The following is a 5,577-nucleotide window of genomic DNA, read 5'->3' on the forward strand; positions in this document are numbered from 1 at the left end:
AAAGCCAGCTAAAAAGTCAATAATCGATACCTAAAACTTGAATTGTACTAGTTCTTACTGGCTATTACATCAACTTAGAAGCTTTATCTGTGTTCTACTATGATGACTTTCGTGTCTCCGCATACCGCAGCACGCGACATTGCTTTGCAGACAACAAGTACAACCGTTTCAGAGAGAAGAGTGACCAATGTGACGATCTGGCTTTAAGTCGATTCGATAACAAATGACGAAAACGGACGGATTTCTCAGGTTTTTACTACATATGAATACTTTTCACATTCTCCCGTGCAACTCTGCTCCTAGTCCTCCTTTCATGCAGAATCTTAAGGTCCTAGCTCATGTCCAAGGGACCAAAGCGAGCCAAAAAGTCAATAACCGATACCTAAAAATTGAATTGTACAACTTCTTACTGGCTATTACATCATCTTAGAAGCTTCATCTGTGTTCTACTATGGTGTTTTTAGTGTCTCCGAATACCGCAGTACGTGACATAGCTTTGCAGACCATAAGTACAACCGTTTCAGAGAGAAGAGCGGCCAATGTGACCATCTGGCTTTAAGTCGATTCGATAACAAATGACGAAAACGGACGGATTTCTCAGGTTTTTACTACATATGAACACTTTCCACATTTTCCCGTGCAACTCGGCTGCTAGTCCTCCTTTCATGCAGAATCTTAAGGTCCTAGCTCATGTCCAAGGCACCGAAGCCAGCTAAAAAGTCAAAAATCGATAAATAAAACTTGAATTCTACTACTTCTTACTGGCTATTGCATCAACTTAGAAGCTTCATCTGTGTTCTACTATGGTGCTTTTAGTGTCTCCCCATACCGCAGCACGCGACGTAGGTTTGCAGACGATAAGTACAACGGTTTCAGAGAGAAGAGCGGCCAATGTGACGATCTGGCTTCAAGTCGATTCGATAACAAATGACGAAAACGGACGGATTTCTCAGGTTTTTACTACGTATGAACACTTCTCACATTCACCCGTGCAACTCCTCTGCTAGTCCTCCTTTCATGCAGTATCTTAAGGTCCTAGCTCATGTCCAAGGCATCAAAGCCAGCTAAAAAGTCAATAATCGATAACTAAAACTTGAATTGTACTACTTCTTACTGGCTATTACATCAACTTAGAAGCTTCATCTGTGTTCTACTATGAAGATTTTCTTGTCTCCGCATACCGCAGCACGCGACATAGCTTTGCAGACGATATGTACAACCGTTCAGAGAGAAGAGCGGCCAATGTGACGATCTGGCTTTAAGTCGATTCGATAACAAATGACGAAAACGGTCGGATTTCTCAGGTTTTTACTACATATGAACACTTTTCACATTCTCCCGTGCAACTCGGCTGCTAGTCCTCCTTTCATGCAGAATCTTAAGGTCCTAGCTCATGTCCAAGTCACCAAAGCCAGCTAAAATGTCAATAATCGATACCAAAAACTTCAATTGGACTACTTCTTACTGGCTATTACATCAACTTAGATGCTTCATCTGTGTTCTACTATGGTGATTTTAGTGTCTCCGCATACCGCGGCACGCGACATAGCTTTGCAGACGATAAGTACAACCGTTTCAGAGAGAAGAGCGGCCAATGTGACGATCTGGCTATAAGTCGATTGGATAACAAATGACGAAAACGGACAGATCTCTTAGGTTTTTACTACATGCGAACACTTTTCACATTCTCCCGTGCAACTCGGCTACTAGTCCTCCTTTCATGCAGAATCTCAAGGTCCTAGCTCATGTCCAAGGCACCAGGGCAGCTAAAAGGTCAATAATCAATACTTAAAACTAGAATTGTACAACTTCTTACTGGCTATTACATCATCTTAGAAGCTTCATCTGTGTTCTACTATGGTGTTTTTTGTGTCTCCGAATACCGCAGTACGTGACATAGCTTTGCAGACGATAAGTACAAACGTTTCAGAGAGCAGAGCGGCCAATGTGCCGATTTGGCTTTAAGTAGATTCGATAACAAATGACGAAAACGGACGGATTTCTCAGGTTTTTACTACATTTGAACACTTTTCACATTCTCCCGTGCAACTCGGCTGCTAGTCCTACTTTCATGCTGAATCTTAAGGTCCTAGCTCATGTCCAAGGCACCAAAGCCAGCTAAAAAGTCAATAATCGATACCTAAAACTTGAATTGTACTACTTCTTACTGGCTATTACATCAACTTAGAAGCTTTATCTGTGTTCTACTATGAGGATTTTCGTGTCTCCGCATACCGCAGCACGCGACATAACTTTGCAGACAATAAGTACAACCGTTTCAGAGAGAAGAGTGGCCAATGTGACGATCTGGCTTTAAGTCTATTCGATAACAAATGACGAAAACGGACGGATTTCTCAGGTTCTTACTACATATGAACACTTTTCACATTCTCCCGTGCAACTCGGCTGCTAGTCCTCCTTTCATGCAGAATCTTAAGGCCCTGGCTCATGTCCAAGGCACCAAAGCCAGCTAAAATGTCAATAACCGATACCTAAAAACTGAATTGTACTACTTCTTACTGGCTATTACATCATCTTAAAAGCTTCATCTGTGTTCTACTATGGTGCTTTTAGTGTCTCCGCATATCGCAGCACGCGACATAGCTCTGCAGACGATAAGTACAACGGTTTCAGAGAGAAGAGCGGCAAATGTGACGATCTGGCTTTAAGTCGATTCGATAACAAATGACGCAAACGGACGGATTTCTCAGGTTTTTACTAGATATGAACACTTTTCACAGTCTCCCGTGCAACTCGGATGCTAGTCCTCCTTTCATGCATAATCTTAAGGTCATAGCTCATGTCCAAGGCACCAAAGCCAGCTAAAAAGTCAATAATCGATACCTAAAACTTGAATTGTACTATTTCTTACTGGCTATTACATCATCTTAGAAGCTTCATCTGTGTTCTACTATGGTGCGTTTAGTGTCTCCGAATACCGCAGTACGCGACATAGCTTTGCAGACGATAAGTACAACCGTTCAGAGAGAAGAGCGGCCAATGTGACGATCTGGCTTTAAGTCGATTCGATAACAAATGACGAAAACGGACGGATTTCTCAGGTTTTTACTACATATGAACACTTTTCACATTCTCCCGTGCAACTCGGCTGCTAGTCCTCCTTTCATGCAGAATCTTAAGGTCCTGGCTCATGTCCAAGTCACCAAAGCCAGCTAAAAAGTCAATAATCGATACCTAAAACTTGAATTGTACTACTTCTTACTAGCTATTACATCAACTTAGAAGCTTCATCTGTGTTCTACTATGGTGCTTTTAGTGTCTCCGCATACCGCAGCACGCGACATAGCTTTGCAGACGATAAGTAGAACCGTTTCAGGGAGAAGAGCGGCCAATGTGACGATCTGGCTTTAAGTCGATTCGATAACAAATGACGAAAACGGACGGATTTCTCAGGTTTTTACTACATATGAACACTTTTCACATTCTCCCGTGCAACTCGAGTGCTAGTCCTCCTTTCATGCAGAATCTTAAGGTCATAGCTCATGTCCAAGGCACCAAAGCCAGCTAAAAAGTCAATAACTATACCTAAAACTTGAATTGTACTATTTCTTACTGGCTATTATATCATCTTAGAAGCTTCATCTGTGTTCTACTATGGTGCGTTTAGTGTCTCCGAATACCGTAGTACGCGACATAGCTTTGCAGACGATAAGTACAAACGTTTCAGAGAGCAGAGCGGCCAATGTGCCGATTTGGCTTTAAGTCGATTCGATAACAAATGACGAAAACGGACGGATTTCTCAGGTTTTTACTACATTTGAACACTTTTCACATTCTCCCGTGCAACTCGGCTGCTAGTCCTACTTTCATGCTGAATCTTAAGGTCCTAGCTCATGTCCAAGGCACCAAAGCCAGCTAAAAAGTCAATAATCGATACCTAAAACTTGAATTGTACTACTTCTTACTGGCTATTACATCAACTTAGAAGCTTTATCTGTGTTCTACTATGAGGATTTTCGTGTCTCCGCATACCGCAGCACGCGACATAACTTTGCAGACAATAAGTACAACCGTTTCAGAGAGAAGAGTGGCCAATGTGACGATCTGGCTTTAAGTCTATTCGATAACAAATGACGAAAACGGACGGATTTCTCAGGTTCTTACTACATATGAACACTTTTCACATTCTCCCGTGCAACTCGGCTGCTAGTCCTCCTTTCATGCAGAATCTTAAGGTCCTGGCTCATGTCCAAGGCACCAAAGCCAGCTAAAATGTCAATAACCGATACCTAAAAACTGAATTGTACTACTTCTTACTGGCTATTACATCATCTTAAAAGCTTCATCTGTGTTCTACTATGGTGCTTTTAGTGTCTCCGCATATCGCAGCACGCGACATAGCTCTGCAGACGATAAGTACAACGGTTTCAGAGAGAAGAGCGGCAAATGTGACGATCTGGCTTTAAGTCGATTCGATAACAAATGACGCAAACGGACGGATTTCTCAGGTTTTTACTAGATATGAACACTTTTCACAGTCTCCCGTGCAACTCGGGTGCTAGTCCTCCTTTCATGCATAATCTTAAGGTCATAGCTCATGTCCAAGGCACCAAAGACAGCTAAAAAGTCAATAATCGATACCTAAAACTTGAATTGTACTATTTCTTACTGGCTATTACATCATCTTAGAAGCTTCATCTGTGTTCTACTATGGTGCGTTTAGTGTCTCCGAATACCGCAGTACGCGACATAGCTTTGCAGACGATAAGTACAACCGTTCAGAGAGAAGAGCGGCCAATGTGACGATCTGGCTTTAAGTCGATTCGATAACAAATGACGAAAACGGACGGATTTCTCAGGTTTTTACTACATATGAACACTTTTCACATTCTCCCGTGCAACTCGGCTGCTAGTCCTCCTTTTATGCAGAATCTTAAGGTCCTAGCTCTTGTCCAAGGCACCAAAGCCAGCTAAAAAGCCAATAATCGATACCTAAAACTTGAATTGGACTACTTCTTACTGGCTATTACATCAACTTAGAACCTTCATTAATGTTCTACTACGGTGCTTTTAGTTTCTCCGCATACCGCAGCACACGACACAGCTTTGCAGACGATAAGTACAACCGTTTTAGAGAGAAGAGCGGCCAATGTTACGATCTGGCTTTAAGTCGATTCGATAACAAATGACGAAAACGGACGGATGTCTCAGGTTTTTACTACATATGAACACTTTTCACATTCTCCCGTGCAACTCGGCTGCTAGTCCTCCTTTTATGCAGAATCTTAAGGTCCTAGCTCATGTCCAAGGCACCAAAGCCAGCTAAAAAGTCACTAATCAATATCTAAAACTTGAATTGTACTACTTCTTACTGGCTATTACATCAACTTAGAAGCTTCATCTGTGTTCTACTATGGTGCTTTTAGTGTCTCCGCATATCGCAGCACGCGACATAGCTTTGCAGACGATAAGTACAACGGTTTCAGAGAGAAGAGCGGCCAATGTGACGATCTGGCTTTAAGTCGATTCGATAACAAATGACGCAAACGGACGGATTTCTCAGGTTTTTACTAGATATGAACACTTTTCACATTCTCCCGTGCAACTCGGCTGCTA

This window comes from Schistocerca gregaria, unplaced genomic scaffold (genome assembly GCF_023897955.1).
Source record: "Schistocerca gregaria isolate iqSchGreg1 unplaced genomic scaffold, iqSchGreg1.2 ptg000199l, whole genome shotgun sequence".
NCBI classification, from domain to species: Eukaryota; Metazoa; Arthropoda; class Insecta; order Orthoptera; family Acrididae; genus Schistocerca; species Schistocerca gregaria.